General features: G+C 53.1%; 1 pseudogene across 1 annotated transcript in view; it reads right to left on the bottom strand.

Annotated features, from left to right (window-relative positions):
• Positions 1-17130, bottom strand: part of LOC147007663 (uncharacterized) — a 35007-nt pseudogene that overhangs the window by 17575 nt on the left and 302 nt on the right. The window contains exons 1-3 of the transcript XR_015054021.1: positions 17068-17130; positions 16925-16987; positions 15351-15413 (exon numbers count right to left, since the gene is read on the bottom strand). The exon at positions 17068-17130 is cut by the window's right edge and continues 302 nt beyond it. The product of XR_015054021.1 is annotated as an uncharacterized LOC147007663 (transcript). The remainder of the gene's footprint in view (positions 1-15350; positions 15414-16924; positions 16988-17067) is intronic.

Below are 17130 nucleotides of genomic sequence, written 5' to 3'. Positions count from 1 at the left end.
GTACCCGGGAAGAGAGAGAAAAGGGGTTTGGTACCCGGGAAGAGGGGGAAAAAGGGGTTTGGTACCCGGGAAGAGGGGAAAAAGGGGTTTGGTACCCGGGAAGAGGGAGAAAAGGGGTTTGGTACCCGGGAAGAGGGGGAAAAAGGGGTTTGGTACCCGGGAAGAGGGGGAAAAAGGGGTTTGGTACCCGGGAAGAGGGGAAAAAGGGGTTTGGTACCCGGGAAGAGGGGAAAAAGGGGTTTGGTACCCGGGAAGAGGGGAAAAAGGGGTTTGGTACCCGGGGGGGGGGGGGAAAAGGGTTTGGTACCCGGGAAGAGGGGGAAAAAGGGGTTTGGTACCCGGGAAGAGGGGGGAAAAGGGGTTTGGTACCCGGGAAGAGGGGGGGGGGAAAAGGGTTTGGTACCCGGGAAAGGGGTTTGGTACCCGGGAAGAGGGGGAAAAAGGGGTTTGGTACCGGGAAGAGGGGGGGGGTTTGGTACCCGGGGGGTTTGGTACCCGGGAAGAGGGGTTTGGTAGGGCCCGGGAAAGGGGGGAAAAAGGGGGTACCTGGCCCGGGAAGGGTGGGGGAAAAAAAGGAGGTTGGTACCCGGGAAGGGTGGGGAGGGGGGTTGGCACCGAAGGGTGGGGGACCCGGGAAGGGTGGGGGGAAAAGAAACGAAGGGTGGGGGAAAAGGGGTTGGTACCGAAGGGTGGGGAAAAAGGGGGGTTGGTGACCCGGGAAGGGTGGGGGAAAAAGGGGGTTGGTACCCGGGAAGGGTGGGGGAAAAAGGGGGTTGGTACCGAAGGGTGGGGGGAAAAAAGGGGGTTGGTACCCGGGAAGGGTGGGGGAAAAGGGGGTTGGTACCCGGGAAGGGTGGGGGAAAAAGGGGGGTTGGTACCCGGGAAGGGTGGGGAAAAGGGGGGTTGGTACCCGGGAAGGGTGGGGGAAAAAAGGGGGGTTGGTACCGGGAAGGGTGGGGAAAAAAGGGGGTTGGTACCCGGGAAGGGTGGGGGGAAAAAAGGGGGGTTGGTACCCGGGAAGGGTGGGGAAAAAGGGGGTTGGTACCCGGAAGGGTGGGGGAAAAAGGGGGGTTGGTACCCGGGAAGGGTGGGGGAAAAAGGGGGGTTGGTACCGGAAGGGTGGGGAAAAGGGGGGTTGGTACCCGGGAAGGGTGGGGGAAAAAGGGGGGTTGGTACCCGGGAAGGGTGGGGGAAAAAGGGGGGTTGGTACCGGGAAGGGTGGGGGAAAAGGGGGTTGGTACCCGGGAAGGGTGGGGGGAAAAAGGGGGGTTGGTACCCGGGAAGGGTGGGGGAAAAAAGGGGGGTTGGTACCCGGGAAGGGTGGGGGAAAAAGGGGGGTTGGCACCGGGAAGGGTGGGGGGAAAAAGGGGGGTTGGTACCCGGGAAGGGTGGGGAAAAAAGGGGGGTTGGTACCGGGAAGGGTGGGGGAAAAAAGGGGGTTGGTACTCCGGGAAGGGTGGGGAAAAAGGGGGTTGGTACCCGGGAAGGGTGGGGGAAAAAGGGGGGTTGGTACCCGGGAAGGGTGGGGGGAAAAAGGGGGTTGGTGCCCGGAAGGGTGGGGGAAAAAGGGGGGTTGGTACCCGGGAAGGGTGGGGGGAAAAAGGGGGGTTGGTACCCGGGAAGGGTGGGGGAAAAAGGGGGGTTGGTACCCGGGAAGGGTGGGGGGAAAAAGGGGGTTGGTACCCGGGAAGGGTGGGGAAAAAGGGGGGTTGGTACCCGGGAAGGGTGGGGGAAAAAGGGGGGTTGGTACCCGGGAAGGGTGGGGGAAAAAGGGGGGTTGGTACCCGGGAAGGGTGGGGAAAAAGGGGGGGTTGGTACCGGGAAGGGTGGGGAAAAAGGGGGGTTGGTACCCGGGAAGGGTGGGGGAAAAAGGGGGGTTGGTGACCCGGGAAGGGTGGGGGAAAAGGGGGGTTGGTACCCGGGAAGGGTGGGGGGAAAAAGGGGGGTTGGTACCCGGGAAGGGTGGGGGAAAAAGGGGGTTGGTACCCGGGAAGGGTGGGGGAAAAAGGGGGGTTGGTACCCGGGAAGGGTGGGGGGAAAAAGGGGGTTGGTACCCGGGAAGGGTGGGGGAAAAAAGGGGGTTGGTACCCGGGAAGGGTGGGGGAAAAAGGGGGGTTGGTACCCGGGAAGGGTGGGGGGAAAAAAGGGGGTTGGTACCCGGGAAGGGTGGGGGAAAAAAGGGGGTTGGTACCCGGGAAGGGTGGGGGAAAAGGGGGTTGGTACCCGGGAAGGGTGGGGGAAAAAGGGGGGTTGGTACCCGGGAAGGGTGGGGGAAAAAAGGGGGGTTGGTACCCGGGAAGGGTGGGGGAAAAAGGGGGGGTTGGTACCGGGAAGGGTGGGGGAAAAAGGGGGGTTGGTACCCGGGAAGGGTGGGGGAAAAAGGGGGGTTGGTACCCGGGGAAGGGTGGGGAAAAAAGGGGGTTTGGTACCCGGGAAGGGTGGGGAAAAAGGGGGGTTGGTACCAAGGGTGGGGGAAAAAAGGGGGTTTGGTACCCGGGAAGGGTGGGGGAAAAAGGGGGTTTGGTACCCGGGAAGGGTGGGGGAAAAAGGGGTTGGTACCGGGAAGGGTGGGGAAAAAAGGGGTTGGTACCCGGGAAGGGTGGGGGAAAAAGGGGTTGGTACCCGGGAAGGGTGGGGGAAAAAAGGGGGTTGGTACCGGGAAGGGTGGGGGAAAAAAGGGGTTGGTACCCGGGAAGGGTGGGGGAAAAAAGGGGGTTGGTACCGGGAAGGGTGGGGGAAAAAAGGGGGTTGGTACCCGGGAAGGGTGGGGGAAAAAGGGGTTGGTTGGTACCGGGAAGGGTGGGGGAAAAAGGGGGTTGGTACCGGGAAGGGTGGGGGAAAAAGGGGGTTGGTACCCGGGAAGGGTGGGGGAAAAAGGGGGTTGGTACCCGGGAAGGGTGGGGGAAAAAGGGGGTTGGTACCCGGGAAGGGTGGGGGAAAAAAGGGGGTTGGTACCCGGGAAGGGTGGGGGAAAAAGGGGGTTGGTACCCGGGAAGGGTGGGGGAAAAAAGGGGGGTTGGTACCCGGGAAGGGTGGGGGAAAAAGGGGGTTGGTACCGGGAAGGGTGGGGGAAAAAAGGGGGGTTGGTACCCGGGAAGGGTGGGGGAAAAAGGGGGGTTGGTACCCGGGAAGGGTGGGGGAAAAAAGGGGGTTGGTACCCGGGAAGGGTGGGGGAAAAAGGGGGTTGGTACCCGGGAAGGGTGGGGGAAAAAGGGGTTGGTACCCGGGAAGGGTGGGGGAAAAAGGGGGTTGGTACCCGGGAAGGGTGGGGGAAAAAGGGGGTTGGTACCCGGGAAGGGTGGGGGAAAAAGGGGGTTGGTACCCGGGAAGGGTGGGGGAAAAAGGGGGGTTGGTACCCGGGAAGGGTGGGGGAAAAAAGGGGGTTGGTACCCGGGAAGGGTGGGGGAAAAAGGGGGTTGGTACCCGGGAAGGGTGGGGGAAAAAAGGGGGTTGGTACCCGGGAAGGGTGGGGGAAAAAAGGGGGGTTGGTACCCGGGAAGGGTGGGGGAAAAAAGGGGGTTGGTACCCGGGAAGGGTGGGGGAAAAAGGGGGTTGGTACCCGGGAAGGGTGGGGAAAAAAGGGGGTTGGTACCCGGGAAGGGTGGGGGAAAAAAGGGGGGTTGGTACCCGGGAAGGGTGGGGGAAAAAGGGGGTTGGTACCCGGGAAGGGTGGGGGAAAAAAGGGGGTTGGTACCCGGGAAGGGTGGGGGAAAAAGGGGGTTGGTACCCGGGAAGGGTGGGGGAAAAAGGGGGTTGGTACCCGGGAAGGGTGGGGGAAAAAGGGGGGTTGGTACCCGGGAAGGGTGGGGGAAAAAGGGGGGTTGGTACCCGGGAAGGGTGGGGAAAAAGGGGGTTGGTACCCGGGAAGGGTGGGGGAAAAAAGGGGGTTGGTACCCGGGAAGGGTGGGGGAAAAAGGGGGGTTGGTACCCGGGAAGGGTGGGGGAAAAAGGGGGGTTGGTACCCGGGAAGGGTGGGGGAAAAAGGGGGTTGGTACCCGGGAAGGGTGGGGGAAAAAGGGGGTTGGTACCCGGGAAGGGTGGGGGAAAAAAGGGGGTTGGTACCCGGGAAGGGTGGGGGAAAAAAGGGGGTTGGTACCCGGGAAGGGTGGGGGAAAAAAGGGGGGTTGGTACCCGGGAAGGGTGGGGGAAAAAGGGGTTGGTACCCGGGAAGGGTGGGGGAAAAAAGGGGGTTGGTACCCGGGAAGGGTGGGGAAAAAAGGGGGTTGGTACCCGGGAAGGGTGGGGGAAAAAAGGGGGTTGGTACCCGGGAAGGGTGAAAGGGTGGGGAAAAAGGGGGGTTGGTACCCGGGAAGGGTGGGGAAAAAAGGGGGTTGGTACCCGGGAAGGGTGGGGGAAAAGGGGGGTTGGTACCCGGGAAGGGTGGGGGAAAAAGGGGGGTTGGTACCCGGGAAGGGTGGGGGAAAAAGGGGGTTGGTACCCGGGAAGGGTGGGGAAAAAGGGGGTTGGTACCCGGGAAGGGTGGGGGAAAAAGGGGGTTGGTACCCGGGAAGGGTGGGGGAAAAAGGGGGGTTGGTACCCGGGAAGGGTGGGGGAAAAAGGGGGTTGGTACCCGGGAAGGGTGGGGGAAAAAAGGGGGTTGGTACCCGGGAAGGGTGGGGGAAAAAAGGGGGGTTGGTACCCGGGAAGGGTGGGGGAAAAAGGGGGTTGGTACCCGGGAAGGGTGGGGGAAAAAGGGGGTTGGTACCCGGGAAGGGTGGGGGAAAAAAGGGGTTGGTACCCGGGAAGGGTGGGGGAAAAAGGGGGTTGGTACCCGGGAAGGGTGGGGGAAGGGTGGGGGAAAAAGGGGGTTGGTACCCGGGAAGGGTGGGGGAAAAAGGGGGTTGGTACCCGGGAAGGGTGGGGGAAAAAGGGGGTTGGTACCCGGAAGGGTGGGGAAAAAGGGGTTGGTACCCGGGAAGGGTGGGGGAAAAAGGGGGTTGGTACCCGGGAAGGGTGGGGGAAAAGGGGGTTGGTACCGGGAAGGGTGGGGGAAAAGGGGGTTGGTACCCGGGAAGGGTGGGGGAAAAAGGGGGTTGGTACCCGGGAAGGGTGGGGGAAAAAGGGGTTGGTACCCGGGAAGGGTGGGGGAAAAAGGGGGTTGGTACCGGGAAGGGTGGGGGAAAAAGGGGGTTGGTACCCGGGAAGGGTGGGGGAAAAAAGGGGGTTGGTACCCGGGAAGGGTGGGGGAAAAAGGGGTTGGTACCCGGGAAGGGTGGGGGAAAAAGGGGGTTGGTACCCGGGAAGGGTGGGGGAAAAAAGGGGGGTTGGTACCCGGGAAGGGTGGGGGAAAAAGGGGGTTGGTACCCGGGAAGGGTGGGGAAAAAAGGGGGTTGGTACCCGGGAAGGGTGGGGGAAAAAGGGGGTTGGTACCCGGGAAGGGTGGGGGAAAAAAAGGGGGTTGGTACCCGGGAAGGGTGGGGGAAAAAAGGGGGTTGGTACCCGGGAAGGGTGGGGGAAAAAAGGGGGGTTGGTACCCGGGAAGGGTGGGGGAAAAAAGGGGGGTTGGTACCCGGGAAGGGTGGGGGAAAAAAGGGGTTGGTACCCGGGAAGGGTGGGGGAAAAAAGGGGGTTGGTACCCGGGAAGGGTGGGGGGGGGGGTTGGTACCCGGGAAGGGTGGGGGAAAAAAGGGGGTTGGTACCCGGGAAGGGTGGGGAAAAAAGGGGGTTGGTACCCGGGAAGGGTGGGGGGAAAAAAGGGGGGTTGGTACCCGGGAAGGGTGGGGAAAGGGGTTGGTACCGGTACGGGAAAAAAGGGTGGTACCCGGGAAAAAAGGGGGTTGGTACCCGGGAAGGGTGGGGAAAGGGGTTGGTACCCGGGAAGAGGGGGGTTGGTACGGGGAAAAAGGGGGTTGGTACGGGAAGGTGGGGAAAAAAGGGGGTTGGTACGCGGGGAAGGGGTGGGGGAAAAAAGGGGGTTGGTACCCCGGGAAGGGGTGGGGGGAAAAAGGGGGTTGGTACCCGGGAAGGGTGGGGGAAAAAAGGGGGTTGGTACCGGGAGAGGTGGGGAAAAAAGGGGTTGGTACCCGGGAAGGGTGGGGGAAAAAAGGGGGTTGGTACCGGGAAGGGTGGGGGAAAAAAGGGGGTTGGTACCCGGGAAGGGTGGGGGAAAAAAGGGGGTTGGTACCGGGAAGGGTGGGGGAAAAAAGGGGGTTGGTACCCGGGAAGGGTGGGGGAAAAAGGGGGTTGGTACCCGGGAAGGGTGGGGGAAAAAGGGGTTGGTACCGGGGAAGGGTGGGGGAAAAAAGGGGTTGGTACCCGGGAAGGGTGGGGGGAAAAAAGGGGGTTGGTACCGGGAAGGGTGGGGGAAAAAGGGGGTTGGTACCCGGGAAGGGTGGGGGAAAAAAGGGGTTGGTACCCGGGAAGGGTGGGGGAAAAAGGGGTTGGTACCGGAAGGGTGGGGGAAAAAGGGGTTGGTACCCGGGAAGGGTGGGGAAAAAGGGGGTTGGTACCCGGGAAGGGTGGGGGGAAAAAAGGGGGTTGGTACCGGGAAGGGTGGGGGAAAAAAGGGGGTTGGTACCCGGGAAGGGTGGGGGAAAAAGGGGTTGGTACCCGGGAAGGGTGGGGAAAAAAGGGGGTTGGTACCCGGGAAGGTGGGGGAAAAAAGGGGGTTGGTACGGGAAGGGTGGGGAAAAAAGGGGGTTGGTACCCGGGAAGGGTGGGGGAAAAAAGGGGGTTGGTACCCGGGAAGGGTGGGGAAAAAGGGGGGTTGGTACCGGGAAGGGTGGGGAAAAAAGGGGTTGGTACCCGGGAAGGGTGGGGGAAAAAAGGGGGTTGGTACCGGGAAGGGTGGGGGAAAAAGGGGTTGGTACCGGGAAGGGTGGGGGAAAAAAGGGGTTGGTACCGGGAAGGGTGGGGGAAAAAGGGGGTTGGTACCGGAAGGGTGGGGGAAAAAAGGGGGTTGGTACCGGGAAGGGTGGGGAAAAAAGGGGGTTGGTACCCGGGAAGGGTGGGGGAAAAAGGGGGTTGGTACCCGGGAAGGGTGGGGGAAAAAAGGGGGTTGGTACCCGGGAAGGGTGGGGGAAAAAAGGGGGTTGGTACCCGGGAAGGGTGGGGGAAAAAAGGGGGTTGGTACCCGGGGAAGGGTGGGGGAAAAAAGGGGGGTTGGTACCCGGGAAGGGTGGGGGAAAAAAGGGGGTTGGTACCCGGGAAGGGTGGGGAAAAAGGGGGTTGGTACCCGGGAAGGGTGGGGAAAAAAGGGGGTTGGTACCCGGGAAGGGTGGGGAAAAAAGGGGTTGGTACCCGGGAAGGGTGGGGGAAAAAGGGGGTTGGTACCCGGGAAGGGTGGGGAAAAAAGGGGGTTGGTACCCGGGAAGGGTGGGGGAAAAAAGGGGGGTTGGTACCCGGGAAGGGTGGGGGAAAAAAGGGGGTTGGTACCCGGGAAGGGTGGGGGAAAAAGGGGGTTGGTACCCGGGAAGGGTGAAAAAAAAGGGGGTTGGTACCCGGAAGGGTGGGGGAAAAAGGGTTGGTACCCGGGAAGGGTGGGGAAAAAGGGGGTTGGTACCCGGAAGGGTGGGGAAAAAGGGGGTTGGGGAAGGGTGGGGAAAAAGGGGGTTGGTACCCGGGAAGGGTGGGGGAAAAAAGGGGGGTTGGTACCCGGGAAGGGTGGGGGAAAAAAGGGGGTTGGTACCCGGGAAGGGTGGGGGAAAAAAGGGGGTTGGTACCCGGGAAGGGTGGGGAAAAAGGGGGTTGGTACCCGGGAAGGGTGGGGGAAAGGGGGTTGGTACCCGGGAAGGGTGGGGGAAAAAGGGGGTTGGTACCCGGGAAGGGTGGGGGAAAAAAGGGGGTTGGTACCCGGGAAGGGTGGGGGAAAAAGGGGGTTGGTACCGGGAAGGGTGGGGGAAAAAAGGGGGTTGGTACCCGGGAAGGGTGGGGGAAAAAGGGGGTTGGTACCCGGAAGGGTGGGGGAAAAAGGGGGTTGGTACCGGGAAGGGTGGGGAAAAAGGGGGTTGGTACCCGGGAAGGGTGGGGGAAAAAGGGGGTTGGTACCCGGAAGGGTGGGGGAAAAAAGGGGGTTGGTACCCGGAAAGGGTGGGGAAAAAAGGGGGTTGGTACCCGGAAAGGGTGGGGGAAAAAGGGGGTTGGTACCCGGGAAGGGTGGGGGAAAAAAGGGGGTTGGTACCCGGAAAGGGTGGGGGAAAAAAGGGGGTTGGTACCCGGAAAGGGTGGGGGAAAAAGGGGTTGGTACCCGGAAAGGGTGGGGGAAAAAAGGGGGGTTGGTACCCGGAAGGGTGGGGGAAAAAAGGGGGTTGGTACCCGGAAAGGGTGGGGGAAAAAAGGGGGTTGGTACCGGGAAGGGTGGGGGAAAAAGGGGGTTGGTACCCGGGAAGGGTGGGAAAGGGTGGAAAAAGGGGTTGGTACCCGGGAAGGGTGGGGGAAAAAGGGGGTTGGTACCGGAAGGGTGGGGGAAAAAGGGGTTGGTACCCGGGAAGGGTGGGGAAAAAAGGGGGTTGGTACCCGGGAAGGGTGGGGAAAAAGGGGGTTGGTACCCGGAAGGGTGGGGGAAAAAAGGGGGTTGGTACCCGGGAAGGGTGGGGGAAAAAAGGGGTTGGTACCCGGAAAGGGTGGGGAAAAAAGGGGGTTGGTACCCGGAAGGGTGGGGAAAAAAGGGGGTTGGGGAAAAAAGGGTGGGTTGGTACCCGGAAAGGGTGGGGGTACCCGGAAAGGGTGGGGAAAAAAGGGGGTTGGTACCCGGAAAGGGTGGGGAAAAAAGGGGGTTGGTACCGGAAAGGGTGGGGGAAAAAGGGGGGTTGGTACCCGGAAAGGGTGGGGGAAAAAAGGGGGTTTGCTACCCGGAAAGGGTGGGGAAAAAGTGGGTTTGCTACCCGGAAAGGGTGGGGGAAAAAAGGGGGGTTGGCACCCGGAAAGGGTGGGGGAAAAAGGGGGGTTGCTACCCGGAAAGGGTGGGGGAAAAAGTGGGGTTGGCTACCCGGAAAGGGTGGGGGAAAAAAGTGGGTTTGCTACCCGGAAAGGGTGGGGGAAAAAGTGGGTTTGCTACCCGGAAAGGGTGGGGGAAAAAGTGGGTTTGCTACCCGGAAAGGGTGGGGAAAAAGTGGGTTTGCTACCCGGAAAGGGTGGGGGAAAAAGTGGGTTTGCTACCCGGAAAGGGTGGGGGAAAAAGGGGGTTGGTACCCGGAAAGGGTGGGGAAAAAGTGGGTGGAAAGGGTGGGGGAAAAAGTGGGTTTGCTACCCGGAAAGGGTGGGGGAAAAAGTGGGTTTGCTACCCGGAAAGGGTGGGGGAAAAAGTGGGTTTGCTACCCGGAAAGGGTGGGGGAAAAAAGTGGGTTTGCTACCCGGAAAGGGTGGGGGAAAAAGTGGGTTTGCTACCCGGAAAGGGTGGGGGAAAAAGTGGGTTTGCTACCCGGAAAGGGTGGGGGAAAAGTGGGTTTGCTACCCGGAAAGGGTGGGGAAAAAGTGGGTTTGCTACCCGGAAAGGGTGGGGGAAAAAGTGGGTTTGCTACCCGGAAAGGGTGGGGGAAAAAGTGGGTTTGCTACCCGGAAAGGGTGGGGGGAAAAGTGGGTTTGCTACCCGGAAAGGGTGGGGGGAAAAGTGGGTTTGCTACCCGGAAAGGGTGGGGGAAAAAGTGGGTTTGCTACCCGGAAAGGGTGGGGGGAAAAAGTGGGTTTGCTACCCGGAAAGGGTGGGGGAAAAAGTGGGTTTGGTACCCGGAAAGGGTGGGGGGAAAAAGGGGGGTTGGTACCCGGAAAGGGTGGGGGGAAAAAGTGGGTTTGCTACCCGGGAAAGGGTGGGGGGAAAAAGGGGCTTGGAACCCGATTCCGATGTCAGACCGATGTCCATGTTTTGTGTTTTGTGTGTTTTTTTTTGTGTTATGACGTTTTCTTGTTTCTTTGCATCACAAACCAGCAATGGACCATTCCAACCGAGTTGCCTGACCAAGTGAAAATATCCTACCCCTTGGTGATTATGTCCTGCATGAGATTAATGTTAAAACACATCTTACAAATCTTTATTGGCTTCAGACCCAATTCCAGTCCATTGACAGTGCCTGCACTAATGTATTCGAACCATTCGTATTCAATGGATGGCTATGAAGGTCCCCCGCCGACATGTGGTCACTGGGCTTCCTGTCCATAAAATTATTTCTTGGAGAGAAATTTAATGGATCTGACATGAAGAACGTAAGTATTGTTTATTATGGTGTTATGATCATCATCAAAAAGGCATTTCACCATTATTATGTGCTGAGTTGCCTTTTTAGGTCATCTCTTCGAGCATGACCTAATAATATGGGTGTCGATGTCCTTTGATCCGTCCGTCCGTCCGTTCACAATGAAGTTGAAGCGGGAGATCGGGTCATTAGTAATCCTGATAGAGGTCGATGAGACGTACACGACGGTATGACTTTCAAGGTCACCGAAGGTCAAGGTCAAGGTCACGAGGCCTTTGAAGTTGCGAAAATGACGATTTTAAAATTCTATTTCCTCCGCCATTTCTCAAGCGATCTTGAATTTGATTGTAGCATATGAATCTATGGGAGAATATCTAAATTTGGTCTGGCCGGATTTTCGATATTCACTTTTGTGTCACGTGACTTCAAAGTTGGCAAAAAATGCGAAAATGACAATTTTCAAAATCTATCTCCTACATTTCTCAAGCGATCTTCAATTTATTTGATTGTGGCATCTGAATGCATGGGACAATATCTAAATTTGGTCGGGACGGATTTTCGAATTTCGCTTTCGTGTCACGTGATTTTAAAGTTTGCAAAAACTGCCCTACCTTCAGGAGGCTATATATTCTCCACTGGGCATGGTAAAAGTTAGTGAATGGTATCATTGCATATCAGCTAACCTTGTTCGGTCATCTCTTCGAGCATGACCTAATAATATGGGTGTCGATGTCCTTCGATCCGTCCGTCCGTCCGTCCGTTCACAATGAAGTTGAAGCAGGAGATCTGATCATTAGTGATCCTGATAGAGGTCGATGAGACGTACACGATGGTATGACTTTCAAGGTCACCGAAGGTCATTTATCAAAAAAGCAGGTTTATTAATAATTATGGCGAAGAAAGGGCATGTGGCACGATAATAAAAGGTTTTAATACAAGAGCAATATTATCTCGCATGGATTTGTAGAGTGAGGCAAAATAAATGCAAGTGCAGTATTTGCAAAAGAGGACAGAGAATGGAGCTCACCCGATACAGATAACTTACACATTCTTAACTTACACTTACACGACAGGTGCAATCATATTACAATAACAAGACAGGTGCCATAATATTACAATAACACGACAGGTGCCACAATATTACAATAACACGACAGGTGCCATAATATGACAATAACACGACAGGTGCCATAATATTACAATAACACGACAGGTGCCATAATATTACAATAACACGACAGGTGCCATAATATTACAATAACACGACAGGTGCCACAATATTACAATAACACGACAGGTGCCATAATATTACAATAACACGACAGGTGCCATAATATTACAATAACACGACAGGTGCCATAATATTACAATAACACGACAGGTGCCATAATATTACAATAACATGACAGGTGCCACAATATTACAATAACACGACAGGTGCCATAATATTACAATAACACGACAGGTGCCACAATATTACAATAACACGACAGGTGCCATAATATTTCAATAACACGACAGGTGCCATAATATTACAATAACACGACAGGTGCCATCATATTACAATAACACGACAGGTGCCATAATATGACAATAACACGACAGGTGCCATAATATTACAATAACACGACAGGTGCCACAATATTAAATAACACGACAGGTGCCATAATATGACAATAACACGACAGGTGCCATAATATTACAATAACACGACAGGTGCCATAATATTACAATAACACGACAGGTGCCATAATATTACAATAACACGACAGGTGCCACAATATTACAATAACACGACAGGTGCCATAATATTACAATAACACGACAGGTGCCATAATATTACAATAACACAACAGGTGCCATAATATTACAATAACACGACAGGTGCCATAATATTACAATAACATGACAGGTGCCACAATATTACAATAACACGACAGGTGCCATAATATTACAATAACACGACAGGTGCCACAATATTACAATAACACGACAGGTGCCATAATATTTCAATAACACGACAGGTGCCATCATATTACAATAACACGACAGGTGCCATCATATTACAATAACACGACAGGTGCCATCATATTACAATAACACGACAGGTGCTATAATATTACAATAACACGACAGGTGCCATAATATTACAATAACACGACTGGTGCCATCATATTACAATCACACGACAGGTGCCATCATATTACAATAACACGACGTGCCATAATATTACAATAACACGACAGGTCCCACAATATTACAATAACACGACAGGTGCCATAATATTACAATAACACGACAGGTGCCACAATATTACAATAATACGACAGGTGCCATAATATTTCAATAACACGACAGGTGCCATAATATTACAATAACACGACAGGTGCCATCATATTACAATAACATGACAGGTGCCATCATATTACAATAACACGACAGGTGCTATAATATTACAATAACACGACAGGTGCCATAATATTACAATAGCACGACAGGTGCCATCATATTACAATAACACGACAAGTGCCATCATATTACAATAACACGACAGGTGCCATAATATTACAATAACGTGACAGGTGCCATAATATTTCAATAACACGACAGGTGCCATAATATTACAATAACACGACAGGTGCCATCATTTTACAATAACACGACAGGTGCCATCATATTACAATAACACGACAGGTGCTATAATATTACAATAACACGACAGGTGCCATAATATTACAATAACACGACAGGCGCCAACAGATACACACCTGAGGAAATTAGAACAGGAAGAAAGATGGAGACAGCTCCAGGTAATTGTGACCTCTGGGATACTTGGAGCGACCGACGGACCAGCGTGAACCCAGTCACTTCAGTGGGGGAAAGAGGGAGGAAAACTAGGGGTGTCTCCGGTGCGTGAGTGAGGAGGTGCAAATGACGTGCAAGTGCGGTGCAGAGAAGGGAAAAATGAGAAGAGGTGCGTATCTGGTGGAGCGCAGAATGGGGCTTCTAAAAGTCTGAACCGGAGTCCCGAACAAATGACACCTGGGAATGGAGAGACCACACGGGCTGGTGTCTGGAGAACAAGCACAAGTGAGCGAAGTCCAACACCAGGCAGAAGGACAGATCCAGCAGAGAGTTCCTGGTCACGTCGTCCAAACACACTGACTTACGAACTTCCTCCTCTATCTCCGTTTCACCTCGTTCCCTCTGGACGCACGAGCAATCAACACAAAACACCAACTGTCCATTTCAGGGCTCTGATGGTCACGCCTCACTCACGCCAATTAATCTAACACCACACGCATTCACCCTTCGCAACTCTCAAAACAGTTCGCATTGCACATTTCACCCCCCCCACCCCCACTTATTTGGACCCATGTAAACCCACCAGCTCTTCTTCTCTCTTCTCCCTTTCCCTCTTTCTTCTCTTTCCCAGAATGACTGTGGTACCTCTTCGTATCTGTGACAAGTGACTTACGAGGAGGGGGTTACGTGCGAAGCATAAGGGTTTCTCGATTGTGACACTGCTTGTATTTACTTTACAAATCTTTACTTTACGTGACTCTTTACAAAACATAATAAACAATTTTTTCCAAACTGTCCGGGTGTCTGCCTCGACTGGTTAAGCATCGTGGAGAGTAAAAGGGAGTTCGTCCCCGTCGTTCCATCAATGAGCCAGCGTGTCCAACGACGGCAACGCTCGGCCGTATCTTCATCGTGCTTCAATCGCGTTAAATTTCCAGATTTTTCTTTACGATGTTTCAAACAATTATTTTATTTCAATTAAACTCCTGTATCGAGGGAGGCGCAAAGTGTCCCTCTCTTTATATGGGACGGTTTCTCTGTACACAGCTTAAACACAAGGTTCCTCCTCTGATCACAAGGGAAGTACAGCACGAACATGAGATGTTTTGAATGAACACTGTTTGAGGTAACGTGTTCTATGAACTCTCTCGTTCTCACCTTTGGCACCGAAGGTGGACGAACGTTATGTTTTCACACCTCTCTGTTTGTTTGTCTGTGATCAGGAACATCAAATGGTTGTGGATGGATGAGGATGAAACTTTGTTGAAGATCAAGATACTAGACTTTATCAAGTGGTTCTTCACCATTGACGGGGCGAGCAACGATATGTGGCACGATATCTCAAAACGTTGTGGACGAGTTATGACAAAACGAGGTGGATGAATTGGGTCGATGACAAGAACAAGCGATTCGATTTTGGTTCAGGTCTGAATCCAGATCCGGCGTATCAGTGGGATACAAAATGTAAACTGTTCTGCCTGGCGGAGGCATGCCCTCCACTGAGTGCTGCTCGAGTTATTATTAAACTTCCTCCAATAGGATTGGGGAAGGCTGATTGATGTTGTCGGAGATGTTTCCACAATGAGCACCCCCATTTTTTCATGGTACCACAGTGTTTCTTAGACCCCAAAGAGTACGAAACCATCATTTTGGTTTGTTTTTTGGATTTTTTCCTCCTGGACTCACAATTTCCAAAATGTCCAAGCTGTATCAGTGTCTGAGCTGTATCAGTGTCTGAGCTGTTTCAGTGTCCGAGCTGTATCAGTGTCTGAGCTGTATCAGTGTCTGAGCTGTATCAGTGTCCAAGCTGTATCAGTGTCTGAGCTGTATCAGTGTCTGAGCTGTATCAGTGTCTGAACTGTATCAATGTTCGAGCTGTATCAATGTCTGAGCTGTATCAGTGTCCGAGCTGTATCAGTGTCTGAGTTGTGTCAATGTCTGACCTGTATCAATGTCTAAGCTGTATCAATGTCCGAACTTTTTCTCGGATCCGGCTGGGACCTTCGGAATGACATTTTGAATCAGTAAAGGGAATAAAAAGTACGTGGCATTGACATGACCTTTTCCACCTTGACCTATTTTTTCAGGTCATGACCCAATTATATATTTTAACATTTTTTCACAATTTTTTTCCAACATTTTTTTCTTAAATCACAGTTTATCCCTGAATGTTGATGGTCAAGGTCGAATGGCAGTCGAAACAAACATTTACCATGGAGATAAGGGATCTCCTTATCTCTGAGGGAGATAAAGGATCATGAGCCCAGTGTAAGTCATGGGCAATCACCAAGGATAAGATGGGGGAGGCCAGGGTAGGCTTTCCTTGGTGATCGCAGATATCTAGTTGTTATTATTATAATTATCATGATAAACAATAAACTACTGTGTGAACATAAAGAATGAGTTTGTGGTTCAAACCTTTGTATGGAGCGAACGAATCATCAAGGACGTCGGACTCGACCTTCACTTTCACAACAGAATCTGAAACACAAACAATCCATCAAAACGAAAATTCCAGGAAGCAAAAGATCTTGCTTCGGAGTAAACGTCACGTACCGGGTCCAGAAACCTCATCCCCGGGTGAACCGACCATTGACATTTCCCTCTCCAGAAGAGATAAGAAGTCCATGGACGGTTCCCTCTATGAGGAAGAGAAGGAGTTCATGGACGGTTCCCTCCATGAGGGAGATAAGGAGTCCATGGACGGTTCCTTCTCTGAGGGAGATAAGGAGTCCATGGACGAGTCCTCTAATGGAGGCTCTTGTGGATGACAGGGTGTTCACTTTATGATCGCAGATATCTTGTTTGTAATGACTAGTTCGTCATATCTAGTTCGTAATATCTAGTTATTATTATTTTGATGATAACATGAAGAACTAGAGGGGGAGTACTCGGTAGAGTGCAAAACCTCCGCCGCCAATACTGCAAGGTCACTCAAGTGAACCTGATATCCTATTCATTCAATTTGACATCAACAGTGCTCACAGAGTTATAGTTTGCAACTTTCCCTTTTACACACTCAATTCATTCGTCATCACTAGATTCCTTGAGACAGAAATTGATTTTACGTGGGTATATCCACCTGAAGTTCCAAAATCAGCCGCAATTATAATTTTGGCATGTTTTTTTGTTGGAAATCACTTATAGCATGTAGAAATGCAAAAAAAAAAAAAAATAATCGAAATTTTGTTGAAAAAAAAGTTGCAAAAATAATTTTTTTTGGGGGGGGGGTTGGAAATCACTTAAAACATGTAGAAATGCAAAAAAAAATCTAATATTTTTTCAAAATGGCCGCCATAGCGGCCATATTGGATTTTGGACCAAGTCCAAAATCTAATAGCATGGTCCTTGGACCATACCTAATCCCCCCACCAAGTTTCGTGGAAATCCGTCGAGGAGTTTTTTTTTCCGTAATACTGTTCACAAACAAACAAACAAACAAACAGAAAGGGGTGAAAACAGTAACCTCCATCCATCTTCGATGGTGGAGGTTAACTCGAGGGGGAGCACTCGGAAGAGTGCAAAACCTCCGCCGCCAATACTGCTGGGTCACTTAAGTGAACCTGATATCCTATTCATCGTCGGTCAAAACGGATCAGACTCTACTGAACCACGATTGAATTAACCAAACTAGATCGACAAGCATGTAGAAATGCCAAAAAAATAAAAAACTTTGGAAAAAAAGTTGCAAAATTTGTTTTTTTTTTTCTCGAAAATTTTTTTTGGGGGGTTGGAAATCACTTAAAACATGAAGAAATGCAAAAAAAATTCAAACATTTTTCAAATAAAATCGAAATTTTTTTTTGGACCAAGTTCATAATCTAATGGCATGATCCTTGGACCATACCTCATCCCCCCCCCCCCCACCAAGTTTCGTCGAAATCCGTCCAGGAGTTTTTCCGTAATACTGTTCACAAACAAACAGACAGGGGTGAAAACAGTAACCTCCATCCATCTTCGATGGCGGAGGTTAATGGGTCTGTGGTTCAAACCTTCGTATCGAGGTAACGAATCATCGACGAACTCGGACTCGACCTTCACCTTCATAAGAGGATCTGAAACACAAACAATCCATGAAGTAAATAATAAACATCCAGGAACCACAAGATGTCGGTCCGGAGTGAACGTCACGAACCGGGTCCGGACACCTCATCCTCGGGTGAACCGACCATGGACCCGCGGTTTGAGGGTTCATCGT

Source organism: Eptatretus burgeri, unplaced genomic scaffold (genome assembly GCF_056783735.1).
Source record: "Eptatretus burgeri isolate ZD-2024b unplaced genomic scaffold, Ebu_testis_v1 Ebu_testis_scaffold_57, whole genome shotgun sequence".
Classification (NCBI taxonomy): domain Eukaryota; kingdom Metazoa; phylum Chordata; class Myxini; order Myxiniformes; family Myxinidae; genus Eptatretus; species Eptatretus burgeri.
This window is presented reverse-complemented; position numbering and strand designations above follow the sequence as displayed.